Source organism: Botryllus schlosseri, chromosome 2 (assembly GCF_051294905.1).
Source record: "Botryllus schlosseri isolate E-star chromosome 2, Bs_hap1, whole genome shotgun sequence".
Taxonomy (NCBI): domain Eukaryota; kingdom Metazoa; phylum Chordata; class Ascidiacea; order Stolidobranchia; family Styelidae; genus Botryllus; species Botryllus schlosseri.
Genome location: NC_137237.1, coordinates 29,183,045 through 29,199,897, shown reverse-complemented (window position 1 = coordinate 29,199,897; position 16,853 = coordinate 29,183,045). Strand labels below are relative to the sequence as shown.

General features: G+C 38.6%; 1 protein-coding gene and 2 long non-coding RNA genes across 3 annotated transcripts in view; 2 read left to right on the top strand and 1 right to left on the bottom strand.

The window, feature by feature from the left end:
* The window catches only part of LOC145457805 (uncharacterized), a 569,341-nt gene that overhangs the window by 425,205 nt on the left and 127,283 nt on the right, over positions 1-16,853 (bottom strand). The window lies entirely within an intron of this gene.
* The window catches only part of LOC145457667 (C-type mannose receptor 2-like), a 312,234-nt gene that overhangs the window by 181,523 nt on the left and 113,858 nt on the right, over positions 1-16,853 (top strand). The gene's annotated exons all lie outside the window — the stretch shown is intronic.
* On the top strand, positions 6,338-10,336 carry LOC145434384 (uncharacterized). The gene is made up of 2 exons (XR_013913368.1): positions 6,338-7,034; positions 8,045-10,336. It is a non-coding gene; the product is annotated as an uncharacterized LOC145434384 (long non-coding RNA).

The window sequence follows — 16,853 nt, the reverse complement described above, 5'->3', positions numbered from 1 at the left end:
GTTGAGTATCGAGCGATAGCCTCTATCATACTTGCGGAAAATAGGGATTTGGTACACAAGTATCAAATTAGAGTGAATTGAGTAAACTTGAGAGGTTATTAGTGATTCTGCTGGAATTTATATGAAGGGAAGTCCTGATAAAACCTTGATTATTTCAGAAAAGAATGGAGGGCTTCTTTCGATATTTTGATAATCTCCGTCGTAATGTCGGACGTCATGAAATTGTATACATGCCATCTAGTACTACGGAAAATGTCAAGGCTGGTACTCAATGGTTCTGTTAGTAATAATATGGAATGTGTGGGAATCGAATTGGAGCGTAAAGTATGCTCCTATAGCATAGAGCCCTACGAAATGATTCTACATACCCCGTAAAATTCCACTCCAAGCGCTGCGGCTTAGCTCAAGCGAACAAGTATATCGTACTTTAGGTGTCAAATCATCTTTCTTATGATAAATAAGCATAGGGAGAATTAATCAGAACATTTTGCAGATTACCGTAGGCATCGATACATTGAGTGAAATGGGCTTCCTTATCTCAAATTGAAACGGACAGAATAAATCGAAACAATTTGCAGAGTCCCGTAGGCTTCGAGCCATAGCTAAGGCTGAGATTACAGCCTAATAACGAGGGCATCGAGTGGGATGTTATAGGAAGCAAGACGAATCATTGTAAACGTGTTGAAACTTAATTACATCTTTAATTCTATCACTAAAGTTGATCACGCATAGGTACGTGCTACGCTCCCGCCATCATGAAATGTGTGATGAAATTTGATATGTTCCATTGTCATAATGTCCTACACTTGCGAACCAATCTTCAAGTTGCGCATTCAATGTTTAGCTCGGTAATTCCGTTATAAAAGTTGAGTATGTATAGGTACGTGCTACGCTCCCGCAAAAGCCGGTATAGAACTGCGTTAGTTTTAAAGTTGTTCAATCATGAAATGCGTCACAAAATTTGACATGGTGCATTGTCATAATGTCTTACAACTGCGTACCGAGTTTCAAGGTGGGGAGTCGATTATTAACATGGTAATTCCGTTAATAAAGTTGACTATGTGTAGGTACGTGCTACGCTACGGAAAAACAGATTTAGCCAAAAGTCTGTATAGAACTGCGTTGGTTTTAAAGGTGTTACATCATGAAATGTCTGACGAAATTTGGAATGGTGCATTGTTATTAATGTCCTACAACTGCGTACCAACGTTCAAGGTGAGAATTTAATGTTTCGCATGCTAATTCTGTTATTAAAATTGACTATGTATGGGTATATGCTATGTTCACGAAAAACAGATATGCGTAAAAGTCGGTATTCGACCGCGATAGTTTCAAAGGTGTTCTATCATTAGATGTGTGATGAAATTTAGCATGGTGCATTGCGATAATGTCTTACAACTACGTATCAAGTTTAGAGTTGGGATTCAATGTTAGGCATGGTAATTCCGTTATTAAAGTTGGCTATGTATGGGTACGTGCTATACGCTCCCGCAAAACAGATGTACGCAAAGAGTCGATGTAGAGCCGCGTTAGTTTGAAAGTTGTTCCATCATGAAATGTGTGATGGGATTTGGTATGGTGCATTGTTATATTGTCCTATAACCGCGTACGAACTTTCAAGGTGGGAATTCAATGTTTAACACGGTATTTCTGCTATTAAAATTGACTATGTATAGGTATATGCTATGTTCACGCAAAACAGATATGCGTAAAAGTCGGTATTCGACTGCGTTAGTTTTAAAGGTGTTCCATCATTAGATGTGTGATGAAATTTAGCATGGTGCATTGCCATAATGTCCTACAACTACGTATCAAGTTTAGAGTTGGGATTCAATGTTAAGCATGGTAATTCCGTTATTAAAGTTGACTATGTATAGGTACGTGCTATACGCTCCTGCAAAACAGATGTACGCAAAAAGTCGATGTAGAGCCGCGTTAGTTTTAAAGTTGTTCCATTATGAAATGCGTGAGGAAATTTGGTATGCTGCATAATCACACTGTCCTACAACTACGTACCAAGTTTCATGGTGAGGAGTCACATATTAGCATGGTAATTCTGTTATTAAAGCTTACTATGTGTATGTACACGCTACCGAAATTAGATTTAGGCAAAAGTTGCTATAGAACTGCGTTAGTTTTAAAGTTGTTCCATCATGAAATGTGTTAAGAAATTTGGTATGCTGCATAATCACAATGCCCGGGAGCTCATTTAGATACGTTTTTAATGTAGTTACACATTCTATTTGTTTTGATGTAAGGAAAAAATCATTCGATAACTCGATACAACTAGTTAACACGCGTTGATGTAACTTTCCTCATTTGTATGCATAGCCTACGCGAAATTGGTTGCCGAATTTTTCGATTAGTTTATATTCCGTATTTTATTTCAAACTGAAACTGTTAAGTACTACTTAGAGTGTTATAAAATGTGAAAAAGTGTACAAGTAGAATTAATATTATGTCATGAATAAGTAGTTTACAAATTCATACGATTTTTCTTGTTGCGTTCCGGGATAAAATGTAATTTTTCGCTCTTTTTTATTTTTTATTTTTTAATAAAATTAGTATTCATTTTACAAAAAACGTCGTGTAAAGATAAAGTACTTACAAGTTTTTAAACTATTACCTTGACAAAATTTTCAGAATAGCAACTTTTGCGTAAAGTCTGTCTTGCATTTAGTTGCTGACTCTGAAAGCAAGCAAAGTTTGTGGTATTTGCGCAACATCGGAATTTGTACACTTCACGCTTATCTTATGTCGAAAACATATGTTAGTTAAAATTATTTCGAATCATGGGTATGAATAATTTTGAAAAACCCAAATATGTCGCATTCAAACTTCGTAAATATTTTCGAATAGTTTTTTCGATTCTATCTGCTTTAAAAGACTCAGTGTAGAAGTTTCGAAACTTGCATGAATTACAAGCTACATAATACAATTAGTTAACACGCGTTGATGTAACTTTCCTCATTTGTATGCATAGCCTATGCGAAATTGGTTACCGAATTTTTCGATTAGTTTATATTCCGAATTTTATTTGAGTACTACTAAAATTGTTAAAAAATATGAAAAAGTATACAAGTAGAATTATTATTATGTCATGAATAAGTAGTTTACAAATTCATACGATTTTTCTTGTTGCGTTCCGGGATAAAATGTAATTTTTCGCTCTTTTTTATTTTTTTTATTTTTTCAATAAAACTAGTATTCACTTTACAAAAAACGTCGTGTAAAGGTAATGTACTTGTACATTTCGTAGTGCTCAAGTATAAGTTTTTAAAGTATTAACTTGAAAAAATTTTCAGAATAGAGACTTTTGCGTAAAGTCTGTCTTGCATTTAGTTGCCAGCTCTGAAAGCAAGCAAAGTTTGTGGTATTTGCGCAACATCGAAAATCGATAAAGTAGTCTAAAACCTAGTCACTTTTTACGTGGAGGGAGTACATAGCGAAGTACTTGTACATTTTGGAGTACTCAAATATAGGTTTGGCCTGCTTGCGCTATACTTGATGAATCATTCCTGTGTCATAAACACTTGAGTACACTCTAAATCGAAAGCATCGATGTAGACACAAAATTGTGCATTCAAAAATGCAATATGGGACAAACACATAAAGTCGACCCAAATCTTTCGCCGAAGTGGTGTCATAATATGTGCAAGTCCACACTTCATCAGATAAAGTTACGAAATATGTGCTTCTGCTCTCATCTTATCATCTGTCGCCGGCTTATGATCACTATGAAAGAGTTTACGTATACATTTTAATAGTCCGGTAAGTCGCCGCACGAGTTGTGAGATCAGTAAGATTGAGAGGGATTGTGAGGTCGACGCTGGAAACGCTGCTGAAATGTAATCGTAATGTCACTGGTAAATGACCAGATCATCCAGGGTAAGGTACGGTACACTCGTGTGCCGATCATGACGTCATCGGTAAACCCAATGACCCTGGGGTCCGTTTGCTCCCGCTGGGTTATTTGCAGGGGGGGGGAATTAAGCTGCAAGATATAGATTCTCAAATGATGCAGCATTTCTATAATAGATGTTGAACGGTAATAACGACTCTCGTGTAAGTAATGCGTGCTTTTAGCCCCGTTTACATATAGCTCAGAAGCAATGTTACCTCTAATTTTGACGAGTCTGCAACAAGCGCTCACCTATTCACTGCGCGGTCCCTTGGACAACAGTGCGCAACCACTAAAAAAAGGTCATCTCTTCGGATTTTTTGTGCGCAACTTATTATAATTTATGTGAGCAGAGACCGTGTCAGCTCAAATCAATTGCACACACGCGTACCTAACAGGGCACATTGCTCAGGAGCCATGAAGTGGACTGCTGTTTCATCAATGTCGCTCCATTATTTTAGTGTGTCGCTTTCTTGCACTTACTAGATTTTGTGAACGTTTCTCTTCTCATTTTATTTACCTACCAAACTGGCAGAAGAAATTGATCATTTCAACCCAATTATATATATCATTGTTACAACCACATGATTGTCTGACTTGACTATGACTTCCATTATATTGCGTTTCCTCATTATTAATCAATGATCATTGATATATCAGCAGTATAGCAATGAAGAAATCAATCAATCAATCATTGTCATCACCATGTAATTTTGAAGTACGTTGTTTAGTAATCGTTAGTGTTACCTGGCTATTATCAGTGCATTCTGCTTTTGACTGTTGACTGAATAAACATCTCTGTATTTCTCTATTGCTATCCCTCTCTCTCTCTCTCATTCACGCTTCACATCTCTCGGTAACGGCGGGAACTCAGTCACGGTCAAATTTAAATGGAGCGACAGGTCGCAGTACAGTGACTTTGTGGATGTGGATGAACGTGTCGCTAATCTCATCATAGCGGAAGGAATAAAGAAGATGTTGATTGCGTACGGCATTACGAGAGAACACATTGCTCTAATAATTGAAGGTAATTCGTTCAAGAATATCAACATGCGATATGTTATGATTACCGGTATGTTGTCAAGAGGGTTCTTACAGCAAGCAGCAGTGTGAGAAATATTGGTAGATTGCCTTTTAGATCAACTTGCAGTAGCATCGAAACTGAGGGTGGAGCCCAATTCTTCTCCTCAACAAAGTATTGCTCAAATGCGTATCTCCACTCAACTAAGTATCGATCGATACTCAGCGTTGAGTGCGCGCCAATTCTCGCTACTCAGTTAAGTATCGATTTCCAGACGGCATTTTCCGAAAGTGCGTTGCCAGATTTTTTTAGCCTTGACCCAGACACGCGTGGGCGATTTTGTCATGACAACGAGACGCTTTCCTCGTTATTTCGTCACAAAACCTACTACGTAGACGTCGATCTCACTGATTTATCTCATCCAGACCCTTCCAAGATGGCCCAATAGAAATAATAGTAATCCTTGAAGATACCCAGAACATACCTTTGCCCCACAGAAGTACATTTGCAAGATGCTACAAACCCATTCGAAATTTATAAAGATAAGTTTCAGAGCATGCGACAATGTAAGTGCAGGCCTCAAAAAACAAAAGAATGCATCAATATCGTGTAAATAAATTGAAAATGGACATTTCTTAATGGTTCCTCTATGCACGATTCACTTGACTCCTACACGATTCAACTTTGCCATATCCACCCTACATTTTCTCCCTTATAAAATCAGCATTTCTTGTTTCTAAGAGCTTATTGCTGCTCTGTTGGCGAGAATCTCGTCTGCATATTGAGTGGCACCATCTCAACACTGATATCGCCTAGAATTCTATAAGCTCAGGTTCAAGATAAGATGCTGCATCTACTCAATTGTGGGAGGAGCATTCGTAAAGTACCGGCAGCGTGAAATTCAATAGCTAGCAGTGGCAAAAAACTTGTCGGTTTTGCTTGACCACCGCCCTTTGTCGCCATTTCTGTACCTATAAATTTTAAAAGGCAGCACTCATTCACTTGACGGAACGTGACGCTAGCGCATTTGAGAGAGTAGAAGTTACCATTCCGGTATACCGAGATGCCGTACGACAACAAGTCGAAGGTACAGAAGAGAATTACAAATACAACTATAAACACAAAATCCACCCAAGCGCCACTGATTTCATTTGCTCAGCAGAAACTCACATCATGAAATAGCGGCGATTACCTATATGACAATACTGGTACTCCGGTATTTTGCGGGTGTTGCTTGCAGTTGGCTGCTGGCTGGTGAAAATCGACACTTAAGTCTGGTGGTGTGCTGACTTAGATTTGAGTGCCGATTCGAACGCATTTGAGTGTGAGTATACTTTTTGGCGTGAGTTGAGTAATGAAATCGTTGCTGAGTAGAGAATCGCTACTCAGCAGAGAAATTGGGCTCCGCCCTGAGTTTCAGAATGTCAGTTAATCCTCTAACTTGATGCAATATGGGTTTACAACTAGAATTCTTGACCAAGTTATATAGATCTTGCTTTGCAGTTGACTCACTTGTTTTTCCAATTACATGACATTTTCATTGGTTGAAAACATGATATTTCATTCATGAACCTATTATAATAATTATTGTTAATATTATCCAGTGAAATAAATCTTATTATATTCATATCAAGTTCCCTCTATATAACACATAGAAGTGTGTGTGCAATGTGCATGCTTAGCTCACTACATAGCTGCTTTTATAGTAACGCTTTGCCTTTGTAATAGATCAGAGCGGGGTTTCAAATGTTCGTTCCGAGGAGTGTCGAAGCGAAATACTTACTACTCCTGACGAAATATATGGAGTAGAGCTATAGACAGATGAAGAGGTTAGTATTATTTAACTATTCTAGAATGAATTCATTAATTGGGATAATCCTGTTTATTTTTGTTGCAATTTTATGTATTAAATATTGTTGTGTCAGAACTCTTGCCTTCATATCAACCGGAATGCAATAAGTGGAATGTCCTTCAACCAAATAGATCTTCTACTTCATATTTATTTGTAGGGAAAACAAGCCGCTGCGGTTATGCTCCTGAGGGAGTTACGAAATGCATCAGTAACTGAAAAGAGAATCACAACAGGATTTGAGGCCGATAACGCTTTATCAGGTGAGTTGTAGGATTTGCTGCTTGATTAACCTGGAACTGTGTGAACAATGAACATAGATGTACCAAAACGTCCTGATTTGTCAGATTTGTACGGATTTCGACTCTTGTCCTGATTTTTCGGCAAACATTGTTCGGCGTTTTCCGTAACACCTTGGACGTTTTGCATGCCACTATCTGGCACAAGTTTGAACTTAACAGACCGTCACAAAAGTACAGCTAGTTGTTTGAAAATTTTATGGCTTAACATGCGCGCATGTTGAGTTGGTTCTAATTCGGGGGTCTGTTGATTTCCAAGTTGCGCCACAAACATGTGTTCTAATTCGGGGTCTGTTGAGCTCAGACGTGTGCCGCATTTTGTTTTTGGGTGCTGAAAATATGGTAGGCCTATGTTTTGATTGACGCTGTTTACGTTATGACGGTGCAATAAACACTCGAACTGAAAGAAGTCCTCCAAAAATAAATGATTATTAAATGCTTTTCAATTACATCATTATTTTTGATAAGGCTATAAATCTAAGGTAGAATGAGCTGGTGTAAATTCGTTTTCGTCCCACGCCACGGAAAATCATTTCTGCTGCTAATGTAATTTTTGGTTTTCCTGACTACGAGTCCATGAGGATGGCTACCATGGATATAGTGCATAGAATCAGTGAATGTGAACATAATACTTGTGCCGTTCCAAAAGGAACCTGTATGATGGTATACTGATCAAATCTGAATGGATCATTAAAGGTTAGTAAACTTATGATTATGTGGAAAAACCCATACATGTCAACGACTAGACAGCATGTCGTGACGACAGAATTTGCTATCACTTGTTTCCATGAGTTAAACTTGTTAACCATATTGGAAAAAACCTATATTGACCTATTCAGCTCTATTTTTATTCAATATGCATTATGCAGAAGTCCCATAAAGGCAATTCTACATAATCTAAATCTTGTGCTTTCGATTCACACATGGATTATTGGCAAATATAATTTTACTTAACATATTTCTTTCAATTCCAGGCCCATTCAGTCCAATTAATGGCCACAAAGCTGAGTCCTCGACATCTCGTACTAGCGCACCATGAAAATGGTGACCTGCAGTCATGGATCGTGGCGAATGGCATCCGCATAAAGGGATCGTCTCACAATAAAGCGAAACCATTTGAGATGGTGCTGGATCTTCTCGCGTGTTATTATGTTTGTGACCCCGCATATCCAAAAGTTTTCCAGATACTGTCAACTTTACAGTATGTCCTGATTGGAGACAAAAATTTGGGTTTCAATCCAACAAGCTTCTCTGTTTTATGAGCAGATTCCAGAAATCCCAGTAATGATTTTGATTTCGTTTGCTGACTTGGACAACTATACAATTCTAGTACTAGTCTAGTTGTCTAATTAGAGTGAAAAAAATGTGTAGCTAAAATTCTGATTATACTCTAATTTTGAAAAAAAAACTAGCTATAATTATAATTCTACTTTAATTCGTGAAGTGCTTCGTCTCTCTCATTCGAATCTAATTTGTGAAAACAACTGAACCTATAATTCTAGTTGTACTCTAATTTGGAAAAAACAGTGTTGCTATAGTTCTAATTGTACTCTATAATTTGAAAAAAAACTGTTACTATAATTCTGATCCCACTCTAATTTCGAAAAAAAAACGAGCTACAAATCTAATTCTACTCTAATTTGGGAAAAGCTGTGTAGCTATAAATTCTGATGCTACTCTAATTTGTGAAATGTTTCTTTGCTCTCAATCGAATCTAATTTAGAAAAAAACTACCGTATAGCTATATTTCTAATTTGAAATAAAAACTACCCCTAATTGGATTCTAGTCTAATTCAGAAAATATACTGCAGTAATTATTCTGATTCTACTCCAATTTTTCAAATGTTACTTTGCTCTGATTCGAATCTAATTTGTGATAACAACTGTGTCGCTATAATTCTAATTCTAGTCCTATTTGGGAAATGTTTTTTTGATCTAATTAGAATCTAATTTGTGAAAACAACTGTGTTACCATAATTCTAATTCTCTTCCAATTTTTGAAATGTTTTTTTGCTCTAATTAGAATCTAATTTGTGATAACAACTGTGTCGCTATGATTCTAATTCTACTCCAATTTGGGAAATGTTTTTGCGCTAATTAGAATCTAATTTGTGAAAACAACTGTGTTGCTATGATTGTAATTCTACTCCTATTTTTAAAATGTTTTTTTTTTGATCTAATTAGAATCTAATTTGTGAAAACAGCTGTGTTACCATAATTCTAATTCTACTCCTATTTTTGAAATGTTTTTTTGCTCTAATTAGAATCTAATTTGTGATAAGAACTGTGTCGCTATGATTCTAACTCTACTCAATTTATGAAATGTTTTTTGCACTAACTAGAATCTAATTTGTGATAACAACTGTGTCGCTATGACTTTAATTCTACTCCAATTTGGGAAATATTTTTTTGCACTAATTAGAATCTAATTTGTGAAAACAACTGTGTTGCTGTGATGGTAATTCTGCTCCAATTTATGAAATGTTTTTTTCACTAATTAGAATCTAATTTGTGAAAACAACTGTGTTGCTATGATTGTAATTCTACTCCAATTTTTGAAATGCTTCTTTGCTATGATTCAAATGTAATTTGTGGCTGCAACTGGTCGCTATAATTCTAATTCCATACCAATTTGTGAAATGTTTCTTTGCTCTAATCAGAAAGTAATTTGTGATAAGAACTGTGTCGCTATGATTCTAACTCTACTCCAATTTATGAAATGTTTTTTGCACTAACTAGAATCTAATTTGTGATAACAACTGTGTCGCTATGACTTTAATTCTACTCCAATTTGGGAAATATTTTTTTGCACTAATTAGAATCTAATTTGTGAAAACAACTGTGTTGCTATGATTGTAATTCTACTCCATTTTTCGAAATGCTTCTCTGCTTTGATTCAAATGTAATTTGTGGCTGCAACTGGTCGCTATAATACTAATTCGATACCAATTTGTGAAATGTTTCTTTGCTCTAATTAGAAAGTAATTTGTTAAAACAACCGTGTCGCTAGGATTGTAATTCTACTCCAATTTTTGAAATGTTTTTTGCTTTAATTAGAATCTAATTTGTGATAACAACTGTGTCGCTATGATTCTAATTCTATCCCAATTTGTGAAATGTTTCTTTGCTCTGATTCAAATGTAATTTGTGGTTGCAACTGTGTTTTTCAATTGTGCAATGTGCAAGCTAGAAATTCACACATTTTCGTCTGCAAATGAATGTTCTGTATTGATCTTTCGTTGCAATAAAATCTTTTTTGAGCCTAAGCTGAGTAAAAATTCATGGATGGCTGGTATTAATTTCGAGCTCTGCACCAGTCAACATGAACACACCACCACTAAACACAGGATAGCCAGGCACACATCGGCTCCAGCACGTTGTGTGGTAGTTAAAAAAAAAACCGGATTTGGCGTGTAAGTTTGCGTTCCACTGCACGCATTCGAATTTAGAGTGTAGTTGGTGCGTGTAGACAAAAACCTACTTGAGTACATAATTTTTATTTTTCAATAAAATGAGTATTCATTTTACAAAAACTTCGTGTAAAGGTAAAGTACTTGTACATTTCGGAGTACTCAAGTATAGGTTTTGTCAGCTTATTATATGCTCAGTATATCATATGTCAAAAATTATGGAGCATTTATGTGGGTCTCCAGGGTGCTCTTCATTGAGTGTCTGTGTTGGGCGATAAGTTTAATTCGCAAAATTAGTGTGTTCAAATCCGGCCTGTCGCCAACATAGTGATGTCGCATTAGCCCTAAATACACATAATAGAATATCAAGGAAAAGTATCATCTAATGTATAATGAATGTTATTTATTTCTCGGAAGCAAGTTATTATCAAAACATAGTGGTCAAAATTATCGCAGAGCAATACCGATTTTGCGTAAATTCCGTTATGCGTCTGACTACGTTACTAGGGATTATGTAGTTAGTTATTAAATTAGGAGTCCTATCCTCCCAATCGGTATGGAACAACATCAAAATCATCACAAAGCCATATCGACTTTTGCGTGAATTCTGTTATGCGTTTTACTACGGTAGTATGCGCACCTGCTTACAGGTGTCCAGACGTGGACTTTCTGCTATATTCGCTCCTAACATCATAGCAGCACCCGACGCAGCTTACATTATTACGTTATAAGACGCCGGCGGCGTTTCACTGTCGGTTTAATCACCCTTATTTTAGTGACATGAAAAGGACTGAATCGTATGAAATGTGGTCACTACAAGAATCGAGGGAAAGCGCTTTTTCACGCCGTCTTGCATCGGTCACGATTAGTTTTACTTTTCAACTAACTTGTTGTCTGTCGTTATATTCAGTAGACTCGCTCTCATGCGGCTAATTTGTCCCTATCATTATAACGTCGGGGATCGCGTACCTGCGGCGAAGGTGTTCGTTGATAACAAGGCTTAAAATGTGGAGACCTCGGAAATCGAAACCGCGATCTGTCTGCACTCAAAATCGCATTTAATATTATTCTAGGGATTATTATTATCAAGTCGCATTTAAGTAATTAATTAGTGATGATGCATTTATCCGTGCGATATCGCAGTCTTTGTGAACATACATACTCTAACAACATCAAAATCATCACAAAGCAATATCGACTTTTGCGTAAAATCTGTTATGCGTTTTACTACGGTAGTATGCGCACCTGCTTACAGGTGTACAGACGTGGACTTTTTATTATATTCGCTCCTAACATTGTAGCAGCACCCGACGCAGCTTACATTATTACGTTATAAGACGCCGAGATACCGTAACTTGTACACATAAAATCAAGTTTAAAAAATATTGAGGGATGACATTAGTCCTAAATACACATAATGGAATATCTGAAAAAAGTATCAAGATGCGGCAATCAATGCAGCGATGATATAGCAATGGATGGATGGATGATGTGGCAGTATAGGCGTGGCGCTTGATGATGTGGCACAGATGACGTAGCAGATGAATGTACCCTTAGCACAGGGGTTCTCAACTTTCCTTGTATCACGGGCCGCATTTGAACAGAAAATGACGCCGCGGGCCGCAGAAAATTGTTACCATGTATTTGTGGTCTAATATTAAATTTAGTCTTCTGTAGCCTATTTGCCAGTCGTATACGGGCATTTAGTACATTTTTATGCTTTCTAAAACAATAATGGACAACGTTCGTAGCTGAGGTAAGTTTTGACGTGGCAATGAATGTCATAGGTGCAGCAATCGACATCGCGCTGGTTGATGCGGCGCTGTGCACCGTATAGATGCGGCAATCAACGCGGAGATGATGTGGCAATGGATGATGTGGCACTATAGGTGTGGCGCTTGATGATGTGGCACAGATGATGTGACAATGGGTGTGCTATAGGTGCGGCAATGGGTGGATGATGTGGCAAGTAGTGTCCTATAGGTGCGGCAACGGGTGGATGATGTGGCAATGTAGGCGTGGCAATTAAGGCGACGTGGCGTAATTTAATTGGTGTGGCTATATCGATTCAAACCCTACTACTTACAGTACCCATAATTCACATAAATGAATTAACTTTTTCGCAATTTTGAAAGAGCAGAACTTTCCTAATATCGCGTAACACCACCGGAGACCGTTGGGCTGCTTTAAACTAGGGGCGTGCAACGGTATTTTATGCCGCTCTTTCCACCCACTCCGTGGTCCATGTAGGTATAAAGTTTTGGCTTACATTCTGCTGCGGTCAAAATGCGGCGCGAAAAACGCTGGATGAATGTGATAAAACCTTGGCCCAAAATGACCGTTGCTGATATGTCCTGTCTGCGAAATGATCGTCACAGAATAGTCACGTCCTTGCAATCTGAGCCCCGCAGTACAAATGTGGCCACAAAGGAAAATATTGCACCCCTATTTGAAATCACGAATGTCACGCATGTTTTATAGAATTGCATTGCGTACAACTGGTGGTCTGTGCCTTCTAAATTTCATACATGCCAGTAAATACGTAACATAATGACATTGAAAATGCATTCATGTAGATGCGTGCGGCTTCGGTCGCGAGACGAAATAAAACTCAGATTTGGGTCACGGTGTAAGAGGTTCGAGAACCGCTTTGCTGTATCGCTCAAGACGCTTCTTAATATAGGGAAATCGAGATTCTTCGGGAATTGCATTTTTATCGATACACATCATTTTCTCCGAGGTGTTCTATATTAAGACGATAACGAAAAACTTTCTTCGACATAGCACATATCGGAGACAAAACGTTATCAAGATCGAATCTTTTCAGCCAACATGCGGTATTCATTTTGCTCATGGTTTGTCAGGGGGATATTTGAAGCCCAGGTCCTTTTGACAGCGCATGTTGGCCTAAACTTGATGTGTTCTGGTATGTCCTGGCCGGAGGGGAAATGGCAGGTCCGAATACTTCACTCACTGTAGAATGTGACAAGTTGTCTCACCTATTGGTTCCTGACATTTTAAAGACAGGGCCTTCGCGCTTCTCGGTTATGTCCATAGTGACGTACTCGAACGCGTTTTCGTGGGGGGGGGGGATCATCCGTAACTACCTAGTTCCAACTTGTTGGCACCTTGTAATGAAACAATAAATAAGTAAATGGGTGTAAAAATATTGGCAGTGGGGTGGTGATATTGTTACCGTCTAGATGTGGCTCAATAGATCGAAATTTCCATCCTTTTAAGTTATAGAACACACATAGTCACGTGATATCAATAGTTGCACTTTGCAAACGCTTGGAAGTCTAGGTCCATTGTGTGAGTATTAGCCAGGGCTGTAACCAAGTCACAAGGCTCCGAGTCACTAGTCGATCTCACTTTTATCGTTTTGATTCGAGTCCAGGTCGAGTCAATACACAGATCGACTCGAGTCGAGTCATTTCCGTATTTTGAGAAAATGACTCGAGTCATCAGAAAATCGTGACTTGAGTCGGACTCGAATCATTAGCTGATCAATAATTTATTTTGAGATGACATTACGATGCTGTTATAGGAAGGGAAAGAGTATAATCATTTATCGTGCAATCATTGAATTAAAACACATTCAAGAGAAGACTTTAATCGACTTTACGACAAAGAAATCAAGACTCATTTTTAAAAACTTCCATCTGGTATACGTTTTTATTTAAGATCCGGAAGCTCATAGAAAGGAGCCGTCTAGTTCCATTTCCGCAAAAAGCATTATCAGCACATTGACTGTCACTGAATGTATAGGCCTACCACGCTTAACGTTTCATTGTCATAGTTAAAGATTTTCCTGGCTCTCTAAGAAAGTACGTTGAGCAGCTGCAGTTTGCATTGAGAGTTGTTACTGACCACCGCAAAAAACGGCCTCTGACACCCTGAACCAGATCTTACGTTGCTGCAGCATATGAGTCATGAATAGCTATACCACCCACTCGACGAAACCCAGACTTTCAAGCGTCGGTTAGGGAGAAGCCACCCTAATAGGCATAGTAATGATAGTGGATTGAATGCATTTATGTATTTACTCGATCAAGCCCGCTGCACACTGACCTCGCGACGCAACATCGCGAGTTGCGCGTTATGAGTTGCGAGTCGTAAGTCGCGACGCAATGCACACTGGTCCCGGCAGTGCCCACAAGCGGCGACTACAGCTCTTGCGCGTTCTGTCCGAAAGCTCGAAATGGATACACATTGCACAGCTCCTGATAGATCGCAAAACGAGTATTTCGATGGGTACATGGTTTTGTCAATGAATAAGTGGACGTCTTATATGCACACACTTTTCCATTAACGAACCAATATCATATTTCAATGTTGAAAACGCAGAGTCTGCGTGACTCAGTTATAGGCGCTATTTCCGGTCGCTGATCCAAATTTCTGGAGTTCTAGCCTATTATGCTACACACACCAAGCCTTTTTGTAGTCCATCGCCTCAGTGACTGCATCAACTGTCAAGCACTCATACACCAATTTCTCCATATGATAGAGAACAACATTCAAATGCGTTATAATTTTATTGTAAATGAATTAAGTCTTAACAATATTCAAATATAACTCTGGGATTCTTTCCTTTTCAATCTTCGATTCATCCTCAGGTATCAAGCATTGAAATTGATCCGTGGGTCTGGTTGATTCTCTAGTTTTAGCTCTAGGGATCTCATTCTCCATAATGATGCATAGTCCATTTCTGACTTTATGAATCGCCACTACATTTCGTACCGGAGTCTGATAAAGAGGAGAATAGACGAAATTTAACGTCAAGAATTACACTGCCGCTACCTTACCTAGTCAACAATAAGATTTTCACACGTCGTGCACCGAGATGCACCGGTATCTGAAATATACATCAGTGAACCCATGACATACCTCGAATAAAAGTAACTGCTTAGCCCAGTTTCCAACCAATGTACATGTACATTGTACTTGTACAGGTTAAAATGAATCAGACAAGGCATGATAATTCCACCTGTAGACATACAATGACTGAGACTTTCGTGGTATCAATACTGCCGGTACTGGTTTGTCTTAGTTAATTACCGGTACTGCTTACAGTAGAATGCGTTATTGCAGTTAAGCTTCAAGTTCTAAAACGGCTTCAGGTTCTAAAATGGCCTCAAATCAGTCTAAATTCAATGAGGAAACAATCATACAAATCAAAACACGCAGTACCCGGACAAACTATTGCGGTGACATAGAGCTAACGATCAGTAACTGCTGACAAGTCGCTCGCAACTCACGACAAAGTTGAAAATTTTCAACTTTGTCGCGGAGTTGCGCAGCCCTGTCGCAGACGGCATGTTGCGAGTTGCCGGCGACTCCGGTCTGAATGGCACCGTCGCAGACAGGCGCGATTCTCTCGTTTTATCGGGTCGCGAGCTCAGTGTGCAGCGGGCTTCAAGCTGTGTGCGACTGTTATGGATATGTCAATGACAATGCCTATACGGTCCTCCCAGGACTTGAGCTATAGATGGACTAGAGTCCAGTGTTGGGATGACTCGAGTCATGACTTGAATCGAGTCAGACTCGAGTCACCTTTTTCGTATGACTTGACTTGACTCGAGTCACTTTGCTAAAATGACATGACTTGACTTGACTCGGCGTATCAGAAATGTGGATTCCCGAGTCAATTTCAAGTCATCAAGTAATCGGTATCGATAAATATCACTGTATCTTCCATTTGTTCGGATGTTCGCGAAACGCTGGTGTAACGCGTGAGAGCGACCAATCATTCAACGACCGTGCGTTTTTTTTTTGTGGCGAGATAGCGCAGTGGTATAATCCGCAGCTGCAACACCAATGGGTGCGGGTTCGAGTCCGACCGAGGTCGACTTCCGAATTCCGATACCTAAGTGTTGGAGGTTTACCTAGGCTCCTCCTCGCCACCTCATCCGCGTCAGCGGTGTCTTACAAAAGCCTAGAGGTGGGCCGTGCTATAAGTCGGCAGTTACGGAAAAATAAGAAGAATATCGGCCTGGTGTAAATGACCATAGTAGTCGACAAACACCATGAATACCCCAAAACAAACAAACAAACCGTGCGTTTTTCTAGGCCTCCATTGTTCTCTCACTAATAAATTGACCGCAAACGAAGTGATCGAAGCCTACAGCTTACGTTGTCATAAACTAGTAGTAAAGTAATTAAATAGCAAAATGCCTATTTCTGTTCTCTGTTCTTACCTTAACCAAACCTCTTGTTTTAATATAATGCAATCCGAATATAGCTTATATAGTCCTCAACGACCTCAACCATTGGCGTAGGTTCGAATCATATCATATTAATTTGTAAAGGGGCACGTATTGTATCTTATCAATTCGTTTCTCTATTCTCTATTTTGGCTGGTAACTATAAACTG